Consider the following 12062-nt stretch of genomic DNA (forward strand, 5'->3'; position numbering starts at 1 on the left):
AAATAAAGAGGAAGATTGTCAAAATAAAGAGACGTTAGCTCAGGGCAAATCCTCCCCTGCAAAAAAAAAAAAAAAGCAAATGGACAGTGAAGTGCCACAAATGCAACTTGCCTTACCTTTGGGGGAGAGGGGGGCAGGAAAGGAAATTGCCCACAGCAAAATATCTACCAAAAAAAGAAGTTCCATTCCCCAAAACCTTTACAAATGAAGTTTCCAGCTAGAAGAAATCCCTCGGCCACCTTACCATGATCGTGTGACATGAAGACCACAGAAAGGAACAGGCAAAGAACTTGAGCTCCCGGCTGGTGCACAGGACAGAACAAGGGAACAAGGCCAACCAAGCAGATCTTGGGTGGTGCCGAAACTTTTCCCAATCAAGATTCTAAAGAATATTCTATGAGTAAACGGCATACTTCTGATCAAAGGTGTCACAGACATAGAAAAAGACGTGCAAAGACAAAGGAAACAAGCAAAAATAATCTCTGCCTCGTCGAAGCGCCCCGATTTTGCTCTGAATGAGCCAGCATCAGTCGGCTTAGACGAGAAAGCTGTCTGAACAACTTAGAGCCGCGATGAAAACAAAACTGACATTAACTTTTTAATACAATAAAACCCCCAGAACCTTCTGAATTGACCAAAACTAGTCGATATGAGGGCTCCTCCTCCTGGCTGGGGTATGTACTGTTCCTTTTAATTACAGAACGTGTCTATACTATCTTGTACGTCAGCCTTTGGTGATAAACGTTTAAAAACATCAGGCAGAGGTCAGAAAGTGGAGGCAGGGGTCAACGGTCCCGTGGAGTCTGAATTTGGGGCTGGGGTTTAAAACTCCAAGGTGGGGGGCACAGGCTCTGTCTCGAGCCCCCCAGACACCCCCTACCATCTTGGACTCGACTAGTTTATGTATGTGTCTGGCCCTTGATAATCCCTGATCTGAAGTTTCACGAACTTTCCATTTACTAATATAAAATAAAGAGAGAAGAAACACACGGTTTACGGACACCCTTTCTGCACGTCTTCCTTATGTTTCCACAACCACCCAGTTATTTACCCAGGTCGACAGCCGTCGTCCCCTTACCTCTACGGCCACACAAAAGAACACCGATGACACACATTGAACAAGTGAGCTTAAAGATCATTTGAAAATGCTTTTAAATTTGATATATCTGTTCTGACAATTCTAAATACGCATGTTGGTAGATCTGGGCAAAATATAAAATAAAACTACTAAAGATTCAGAAACAGAGTATGTTTAGGAAAAAAAAATCTCTCTTAGGAATCTCCTTATGCTTCGATGTTGATGAGCTGACCTTGGTGATAAAATGGATAAAATAAAAATTCAAAATCCATACTTCAAAAATTTTACTGTACCTAATTTGCATGTGATCAGAGTTAAGATAACATAGCTCTGTCATTTGAAACATTTTCTTTAAAATATATTTAAATCAAGTTTGTAGTTCAGAGCTGCCAGTCAAAATTTCCTTCCAGGGACTTCTTCCAGCGATCCTCAGATTGCCTCAGCCTCAGTGAGACGGGCCTTTAGAGAAACCACAGCGACTGCTCTCCGACAGGAAGACCCCTGCGCCTCGCTATTCCAAGGGCAACTTGCTGGCCATCCCCAGGGGTCAACGGCAGGCGCCCCCGAGGAGCATCACCGATCAGCCGCAGACTCAGCAGAGGCCCCACGGGCCCCTCTTCCAGGCTGGCTAATGCAGCGCTGCTCTGGGGTGTGGAGGCAGGAGTCCCGGGGCCCCGAGGCAGCGACAGCAGACTTCCCCAGCAGCCTGCTCCTTGGACTGAAGCTCAGGGGAGAGCCGGGCCTTGGGTGAGGTTCACTCTCGAGGGCTCTGGAGACCTGCGGGGGGCAGGCCGTGGAGGCCGGCCCAGGGCCGACCAGGCCCCGCTGTAGCTGACAGAGCAGGGGCTCCCGATCATGGGTGTTACCAGGGGTCTTCCGTCTGCCGGCACAGGGGGGCGGTGTGGCTCCGGGGCCGTCCCCAAGCTCTCTGTGGCCTCGAGAGAGACAGGTTGGGTTTTGGTCACCGTCCCAGCGACGCCAGCCCAGACACTTCCTTGGCTTCCCTACCTGGGGAGGGCGGTTTTGTAAAGTCTGAAGAACGTGGCCCTAAACCACAATGCAACTGGGGCCCAGAACGAGAGGGGCAGGGGCCGGGAGGTGCTGCAAACAATGACCAAAACCCGCTGTCGTCCAGCGGGCCCCACGGCCGCGCGCGGCGCTCAGGCCGGCTCTGCCACAAGCCCCCAGGCTCAGGCATGCCCGTGTGGGGCAAAGGCACCGGCCCAGACATCCTACGCACCACCCTGGGGACCCTAGGCCAGTCACTGCACCCTGAGCCTCATTCTCCTCTCCAGAAAATGGGCATCATCATACCGGCCTCAAGGGTCACTGTGAGGACGCGAGGCGACATCAGCGTCTGGGACTGAGGCATAAGACAGACCCGATGACCAGCAACTTCCATCACTACCACCACCAAGCGAGTCTGAGGGTGTTCCAGCCCAACTGCCAGCCTCCTTACATCCTCCAGATGACGGAATTCAGCCCAAAGCTTAGGAAAACAGAGCTGCTCCCGATGGCAACCCCAGCATGACACCGAACTCCAGCAAAGAACGTGAAGGCAGCGTGAGCCACTCCGCGGGCGGCATTTTGACAAAACTGCTCCATGCAGAGGGAGCTGTCGCGACACGGCCAGGCGGCTGCGGCCCTCCGGCACACAGCTCCGCGTTCTCGGGTTCTCCCACCAACGCGATTCACCCTCACACAGCACCTGCTGGGTCCTGGAGCCGCTCTCGGCTGCCCAACTGGAAACTGCCCTCGGTCTAATCAAAAACACCGTCAAACTCAATTTCCCAGACGGGGTGAATCCTCAATGCTGAATACTTGCAGTGCTAACTACAAAAGGCTTACGAGATTTAAAAGACCTCATAAAATAAAATAAAGCAACACTGTCCTCGGGCGACCGCAAACTTTCATTATGCCTCCAGGAGAGACCGTGCACCCAATTCTCACAGACCAACAACTGAAGGACCGTTCAGATCCCAACCCCATTTACGAAGGACGATGGAAGGAATGTTCCTGTCCAGGGCTACGGCTGTCAGTTTTAGAATCCAAGAAAACCCACTCAAAGTTCCTCCAAGAAATAAACACTTGTCTCCGCCTTGGCAATCCATGAAAGGGGCTTTGAAACTCCTGTGGTCCAAACGCTACCGTAAAGCTGGCACGCACAAACTCTGTCATCTACTCCGTTTTTCAGCGGCACATCATATAAGAAACACAGACCGTAGAGGCAGCTAAAGGTTTCAGGCAAAGTTGTGTCCCCCAGCGTCTGGTCAACTTGAAATTATGCAGATAATGCAGACAACTCGTTTCAAGCTTTTGTGAGACTGAAATTTAGTTTGCTATGACTCCCATGTCTTAGTTTTAGTTAAGTCTTTTCTCAAGGAATAACACACTCTTGGGGACAATTCTAAACACACAGACTAATGGGACGTTCGGTTTGTGGTAGTTTCGCATCCGTAGTTACATGCGTATATTGTATCACGCAAGCCATCAGAATACAGACAACCGCGTTAAAATGTAGTTAAGTGCAGGGCCACCCTGTGGCCGAATGGTTAAAGTTCCGCATCTCTGCTTTGGCGGCCCAGGTTCGCGGGTTCGGATCTTGGGCATGGATCCACTCTATTTACTAGCCATGATGTGGCAGTATCCCACGGACAAAATAGAGGAAGACTGGCACAGATGCTATCTCAGGGCTAATCTTCCTCAGCAAAAAAAAAAAAAAAAAAAAAAAACACCCACATAAAAATGTAGTAAGTATTAATTAAATTAAATGACAAAAGCACCTAGTGAAGCTCAGAAATTACCTATTTTATCAGTGTAAACACTCAATTTTTTCTCTGGAAGGTAATCTTAATAGAAAGCACAACATTCAAGTGACTTCCCACCTCTGATTGACGAATGCACTGGAGAAAGAGAGCAAGTGAAAAGAGAAAGAAAAGCAAGAGCTGGCAGGCAGCAGAGGGGCGGGTCGTTTCCCAGAGTCCTGCTGCTTCAAGCACCAGCAACGGGAACGCCTCGGTGGATGAGGGGGACAAGGGGCAATCTAATAAAGATGTACCGCTCCCTCCAGGACCGCAGCCCACACATCCTTTCCCTGATAGAAAACCCCTCACGAGCCAAACCCGACACCTCAGGGACAACTCGAGTGCGGAAAACATCAGCAGGACTTCTCATTTGCACGAGCATGTTCGGAGCCCACGGGGACCATCAGGGCACTATCACAATGACAGCACGAGGGAAACGTGCAGCAAAGCCCCGGCCCTCGCCTAAGGGGTGGTGGCAGCCGTGGGTGGCTCCTCAGGGTCCCTGAGAAACTGGCTGCAGAGCTTCTGCCAGGCTACCGGCTGGAAACTGACACAAGGGCGAGGAATGAAAACAATGGGGGGGGGCACCTTCCCCAGGGACCCCAGCCCCGCACCCCTGCCCCAGACTTGGTCTTGAGCGCCAGGCCCAAGGACTGAGACAGCAGAGCTGCTCCAAGGGGCTGGTCCTGGAGGACGGTGTGTGAGGGGGCGTTTGTACGTGTGGGGTACAAACATACCCCACATGTCTCTACCCATAGTTCCCTCCTTCTCCCAACTGGTTCCCATCTCTAGGCTCCTTCCTCTCCCTCCCCTCCCAAACGCTGGGTCCCCTGGGCCCCGGTGCTTGGGTAGATCCTCAGTACCCAGACACCCGCTCCACTGAGTTCCAAGGTCCCAGGTCCCTCTACCCGCCCTTACTGCTCCCCTTTCCCCAGAGGCCCCAGGTGCCCCTCCTCCTGTAGGGTCTCAGGCTCTGGCCCATGTCAAGTCCACTACCCCCCAAGTCTCTGGCTGCTGCTCCGGGGATCTGCCACCTCCCAGCTCTGCGTCCTCTCCCCTCTCCCCCCATCAGGGGGCAGCTCTGGCCCTCCACCCTTTGCTCTTCTCCCTGCCTGCCCAGGTACCCTTCCAGGTTGTTCTTCCCTCCCAATCAGGGGTCAGGTCCCCACCTCCACCCCCCTATCTCCCAACAAGGTCTCTGCTTCACCCCCTGCCCCACCAGATACCCTCCCTGGTCTCCATCGTCTCCCCGCCCCCATCAGGGGTCATGACACCCCCGCCCTCCACCCTCTGCCCCTCCAGCCGCCCGCCAGGCACCCTCCCGGGTCTCCATCCTCTCCCCGCCCCCATCTGGGGTCGTGACATCCCCGCCTTCCATCCCCTGCCCCTCCCCCCGCCCGCCAGGCACCCCCCCCCCCCCCCGGTGCGTCTGCCCTCCCCCCGCTCAGGCGCCGGTGCCCTCCGCGGGGAGCCCCTCAGGTACGACCCCCACGCAGCACGGCTCGGGGCGCGTCCCCCGACAGGCCCAGGGCGCCCTCCCACGTCAGGAGTCCTCCGCTCTCCCCCTGACAGACACGACCCGGGGCCGCGGCCTCCCGCCTTTGCGGCCATCTTAGCCGGAGCAGGGCCCCCAGCCCGCGTCCCGCCAGGGTCCAACCCAGACGCCGGCCCGCGGGTCCTCGCGGCACCGGGACGGTTACCTGTACGGCGGACCGGCGCCCCGGGCGAAGCCCAAGTAGTGACTCGCCGCCATCTTGGCGTCTCCACCGCGCGCGCGCCGACGGGAGGCGCGGGGGCGGGGCCGCCGGCGCGTGACGTCACCCGGACCCGCCCCCGGCCTCGTGCGGCTCGCGCCCCGCCACGCGCCCCAGGCCCCGCCCCCCTCGCGAAGCTCACGCCGGCTAGATTCCCTCCGCGTCTGGAGGACGTCTCTGCCGAAAGCCCCGCCCACGCCGAAATCCCCGCCCCTTACACGGAGCTCCGCCTCCCTTCTGACAGCTCCGCATCCGGGGTCTCTGCTCAAGCCCCGCCCCTCGCCACAAGCCCCGCCCCTTACACGGAGCTCCGCCTCCCTTCTGACAGCTCCGCATCCCTCTTCTCTACCTCGAGCCCCGCCCTGTGCTGCAAGCCCCGCCCCTTCCTGGAGCACCGTCTGCCCTGTAACCACTCCAATTTGGGGGTGTCTGCCTTGCACCCCCCACCGTGCACCCCAGGCCCCGCCCTGGAAACGAGCATGGGGGTGGTTTTACTTTTTGTCACTTGGGTGGGTTTGGGAGTCCTGCTGACCACTTCTGGCTGGATGGACGTGGCCCTATTGACACGGCCAGGCCCTGCTTGCCTCTTCAGCGCCCCCCTGGGTTCCAGCCTTTTCATGAGGGCTTCTAAGGGCCCACTCAGCTCCTAAAATTCGGTTGCTCTAAGCTAGTGGTTCTTGACTGGGGCCATTTGCCCATAAGGGACACTGGGCGATGTCTGGGGACATTTGTGGTTGTCACACTGGGGGTGCTCCTGGAATCAAGTGGGTGGGGCCAGAGATGCTGCTCTACACCCCACAGCACCCAGGAGGGCCCCCCACAGAGAGTGATCGGCCCCAAATGTCAGTAGGGCTGAGGTGGGGAAACGCCACTCTCAGTGTAATCATTTTGAGAAATATTTCTCGACCCACCTCCTAATGCCGGGCCATTTTGGGGGATGGAACAGTGAGCAAAACTGACCTAATACCAGTCCTCAGAACTTAGAATGAAGGGAGCAGATCAAACCAGACTATTCATTACAATTATGGTATTTTTTTTGGTTAATAACAGCTTTATTAAGGTATAATTCACATACCATACAATTCAACCATCTAAGGTGTGCAATTCAATGTTTTTTAGTATATTCACAGAGTTGTGCAACTATCACCACTATCTAATTCTAGAACATTTTCATCACCCCAAGAAGAAACCCTCTACCCATTAACAGTCCCCAATTCCGCCCCAGCCTCCCAGCTCCTGGCAATCACTAGTCTGCTTTCTGTCTCTATGGATCTGCCTGTTCTGGACACTTCATATAAATGGAACACTACTTAGCAATAAACAGCGATAAACTCTCATACACACACCAACTTGGATGAAGCTCTACAGAATTATGCTGAGTGGAAAAAGCCAACGGCAGAAGGCTACATACTCTTATGATTCCATTTATGTAAAACTCTTGAAAGGTCAAAATTATAGAAATGGAGAGCCTATTTGTGATTTCCAGCGGTTGAGGACAAGGAGAGTGGGGAATGGGCAGTGGAAGTGGCTAGAAAAGGGCACCATGAGGGAGCCTGTGGTGATGGAAGTGTTCTGTATCTTGAGGTATCAAAAGGAATGATGATATTGTGCTATAATTTAGTAAGATGTTACCACTGCGTAATATGGGGAAAGGTACGTGGGGGCTCTCTGTGTTATTTCTTACGACCACATGTGAATCAACAATTATTTTAAATTTTAAAAAAGGCAAAAAAAAAAAAAGTACGTTTACGGGCCGTGGTAGGGTGGTGTTCTTTTGCCCCTTATTTAAGTAGGCACAGGGCTAATTAATTCTTGGATAGAAACCGCGGCAAGCCCAGGGTGCCAAAGAAAGCCGTATGTGTGATTTAGCAGATGGCATCCTTCCTTTCGTATCTTTATGACCATGTGTCGCCACGAGGAACAATCTAGTGGCCGCTCTCCTGCCATGCCCTGGCTAGAGTCCAGCGTGGCAATTACACATGGTCCCCCTCCAATTCCCTCAGCTCTCACTAGATAAGAAAGGCTGCATGCTTTATGCAGAAGCAGATCTGTCTTAGTGTTTTCTCTGGATTACGTAATATCTTCTTTCCTGTTATTTACTACAAGCGTTGTGCTAAATGCTTTACATGCACGCTCTTATGTAGTCCTCGCAACAGTCCTGGGGAGCAGTACAATTGATTCTCGTTATGGGCAGCAGTTCTGTTCCGTAACGTCACCACCAACACTGGAATAGCGAATACTCGACCACTGCTTCTAGTGGGAATACAGGACTAGCTCCCTGTGAGCCTCTGATCACATTTTCACCAATGGATCAGCACGTAACCTTGTGTTGTGTGTGTATCTGTTTAAAGATACCTTATTGGATATACACTATCTATTCATTAACACTGAACTCACAGCCAACAGCACTATAATTCAGCCTGAATGAACTCTAATGCACGTATTTTCTCTGTAAGGTGGATCAGAGCCTTCTTGTGCTTAGAAACAGCACTCCAGCACCAGGCATGAGGACCATTATAAACAACAAAATCACCCACATAAAGCACAAAAATGCAAAAACACTTCACTAAATTGACCCTGGAAAGGGTGCTCGTTTACAGCCTGGGCTGGAATAAGAGAGCAGAGCAGCGCCTTGTTCAACCTCAGCTGGGAATATGCACATCCAGCGCTCAAATTTTTCACCGATCTGTGTTGGCTGCAAATGACCCTGAAAGCACTGTGAATGTTGATTTTGGGGTTACAAGTGTTACGAATAAATTCCAGCCAGTAGACAAATTTACAAACAGAGAAACCACACATAACGAGGATCGAATGTACTTGTATCAATCCCCTTTGCAAATCAGGAAAATGAGATTCGAGCAGGTTTAGCAATTTCATTGCCTCAACAAATTTCACCGAGAACTGACTATATTCCAGGCATTTTTCTAAGGCAGGTTTTCTCAACACCTGCACCATTGGTTCTTGGGGACAGATAATTCTCTACTGTGGGAGGCTGCCCTGTGCATTGTAGGGTGTTGAGAAGCATCTCTGGTCTTGACCCACTCAATGCCAGTATCACTCTCATCCTCTAAATTGTCATAACCAATATCTGCAGACATCACCAAATGTCCACTGGGGAGCAGAGTCCTTCCCAAGTGACAACCGCTGGTCCAGGGATTAGAGCAACAGCAATAACAAAATGCAACATCTCTGATCTCATTACATTATGCGGGAATGGGAAAGTGGAGTTAGTGTTTAATGGGGACAGAGTTTCAGTTTGGGAAGATGAGAAAGTTCTAGACACGGATGGTGGTGATGGCTGTACATTGTGAATGCAATTCATGCCACTGAACTTTACACTTAAAAATGATTAGAGTGGCAAATTTTACGTCATGGATCGTTTAACCACAATTAAAAATAAACCAGGCAAGCGCCAAGCTTGGGTCCCCCAGCCGCTCTCTGGCGGTGGCTGCAGCACCACGGACAGCTCCCCGCGCGCGCTCACGGCGGAGAGGCCGGGACGGGGGCTGCAGCACCACGGACAGCTCCCCGCGCGCGCTCACGGCGGAGAGGCCGGGACGGGGGCTGCAGCACCACGGACAGCTCCCCGCGCGCGCTCACGGCGGAGAGGCCGGGACGGGAGCTGCAGCACCACAGACAGCTCCTGCGCGCTTCCCCTGGGGCGAGGCCGCCCCTCTGTCTCGAACACCTTTCTCCAGCTTCTTCATCCGTCCAACTCCTACTCACGCCTCAGGGCCCAACTCGCATCGTCACCACCCCTGTCCCCACCCAGGAAATCTTCCCATGTGCCCCCCAAGCCACTCCACTCCAAAGGTGTCTCTAAATCAGCCCAGACTCTTTGCCCATCTGTTTCTCAGACTGAGCTCTATGAGAGCAAAGCCTTCTGCACCTTTGGGCCCCCAGTGCCCAGCACCCACACTCGCTTGGATTTTCCGTTCAGTTAACGCCAGTGTCTCTTCCCAGAGCTCCACTTCCTCCAGGCAGGAGGTGCAAAGTCCAGATCTTGTGCTGGAGTTCCGGGCTCTCCTTCCCCTGCTGTGGGGCGGTTGCCTTAATGCCTTTATGCCCCTTGGAGGGGAACCAACCCTGATGCAGTGAGTGAGGCAGCCACGTGGGTAGAGTGTCGTCTGGCATCCACGAAGGGAGCCAGCATTCACGCATTCTACCTGCGTTTCCCAAGCATCTCCTTTGTGCCAGGTGCTGTCGCGTCTGTGGAGAACATTGCGGTAAACAAAATCAACTAAGTCTCTTTTCTCTTGATTCTAATAACGGAGTCTGAGAATAAACAAGGGAACAAGAAAATAATTTCAAATAGTGGTAAACGCTGTGAAAAAAAACCCACATCAGTTTCCTCAATAAGTGAAACATAGAATTATTGTATAACCCAGCAATTCCACTCCCAGGTACCTACCCAAGAGAATTGAAAACAGGGGCTCAAATAAGTCTGTGCACACCCATGTCCATAGCATCACTACTCACAATAGCCAGAAAGTAGAAACAGCCCAAATGTCCATCCACTGGTGAGTGGATAAACACAATGTGGTCCATTCACACACTAGAATATTATGCAGCCGTGAAGAGGAGCGAGGCCCTGACACAGCCGCACGTGGACGGACCTGAATGCATGATGCTCAGGGAGGGAAGCAGACACAGAAGGACACGCGGTGTGTGACCCCATTGACGAGAAACAGCCAGAACAGGCAGATCCACAGACAGTGAACGGGCTCGTGGGCGCCAGGGGCTGGGGAGGGAAGAATGCGGGACTACTTAATGGATATGGGATTTCCATTTAGGGTGATGAGAAAGTTCTGGAACTAGATAGTGGTGATGTTTGGACAACATCGTGAATGTACTTCTTCCCACTGAACTGTACACTTTCAAATGGCTAAAATGGTAAGTTTTATATTGTGTGTACTTTACCACAATTTTTAGAAAATTATACTAAAAAGAAATCTGACTGGGCCATGGGATGGAGGGTGATGGAATGCGAGGCAAGGTAGGATGTGATCAGGGAAGGCCCCTCTGAGGAGAAGACTTCTGAGCTGATACCTGAATAATGTGACTACCTAGGGGCAGAGCACTTCCTGGCAGAAGGAACAGCATGTGCAAAGGCTCTGTGGTGGAATGAAGTTGATGTGTTCACAGAACAGGTTAAAAACCATCGCAGTGAATAAGAGAGGCAGGAGAGAACATCAGACATCAGTTTCTACTTGGGGGTCATGTGCTAGTGTCCTGTGGCTGCCATAACAAAGTATCACAGACTAGGTGGCTCAAGACAACAGAAATTTATTCTCTCAGAGTTTGGTGGGGGCCAGAAGTCTGAAATCAAGGTACCGGCAGGGTTGGCTCCTTCTGGAGGCTGTGAGGGAGAATCCACTCCAGGCCCCTCTCCTAACTTCTGGCGACCGCTGGCAATCCTTGATGTCCTCTGGCTTGTAGATGCATCACCCCGACTTCTGCCTGCATCGTCATTTGGCCGTCCCCTCTCAGATGGCTTCATCTCTCCTCTCCTCTTATAAAGACACTTGTCATTGGATTTAGGACTCATCCTAAATCCAGGATGATCTCTTCTTGAGATTCTTAACAATTCCATCTGCAAAGACCCTCGTTCCAAATAAGGTCACATTCACACATTCCAGGGTTAGGACACGGACATATCTTTGCGGGGGGTGGGGGGGGCATTCAACCTGCTACAGATCTAAAAAATAAAAACAGCCTCAACAAGAAACACGGATAGTCTTTCTCATGCACCAGCACGGTCCCGAGGGCTCTCCCTGCATCATCTCCTTCAATGCTGAAACGCCAGGACCATAAGGTTTCCATTTCACAGATATGGAAACTGAGGCCCAGCAGGTAAGATCCCGGTGAACTGGCAGGCCAGGATTCAAACCCACTTCTGGTCTGATTTCAGAGGCTGTGCTCTCACCTCTCTATCCTTCCACTGTCTTCCTGAGATCCTCCGGTGGGGGGCAGGGAGGGGCATGCCCTGCACAACTGCAGGGGGCGCCTTTCCCTTGGCGGGCCCCCAGCAAACGTGCCCGAGAAGATCGTGCTTCCCCAGCATGCAGCCCGGCCTCTGACACACGCCTCCACGGAGAACAAGCGGCCCGCTGAGGGACCCAAGAAACGGGGCCCTGAGGATGCTATTCCCGCCCCCATCTAAGGAATGAGGCCATCGCCGCTGTTTATTTATTTATTTATCTCTTGTTTTTTTTTTTTTTTTTAATCTCTGATGCGCCATCAGGAACTCATTTCCGCTCCTGCCTCTGGGGAGGCTGTCGGAGATGCTCTTCGCTCAGCCAATGGAGAGCCCCGGATTCTGGCGAGGGGGCTGTGCTTTTCGGTCGGCCCTGCCCCCACCCACCCAGCCACCCACCCAGCCACCCATCCACCCTGCACACAAAAGCAGCATCTTTCACTGTCTGA

At 52.5% G+C, this 12062-nt stretch overlaps 1 protein-coding gene across 1 annotated transcript in view; it reads right to left on the reverse strand.

Annotated features, from left to right (window-relative positions):
* LOC106832361 (zinc finger RNA-binding protein 2) overlaps positions 1 to 12062 on the reverse strand; it is an 80887-nt gene that overhangs the window by 49320 nt on the left and 19505 nt on the right.

The sequence above is a fragment of the Equus asinus genome, chromosome 20, assembly GCF_041296235.1.
Source record: "Equus asinus isolate D_3611 breed Donkey chromosome 20, EquAss-T2T_v2, whole genome shotgun sequence".
Lineage (NCBI taxonomy): Eukaryota > Metazoa > Chordata > Mammalia > Perissodactyla > Equidae > Equus > Equus asinus.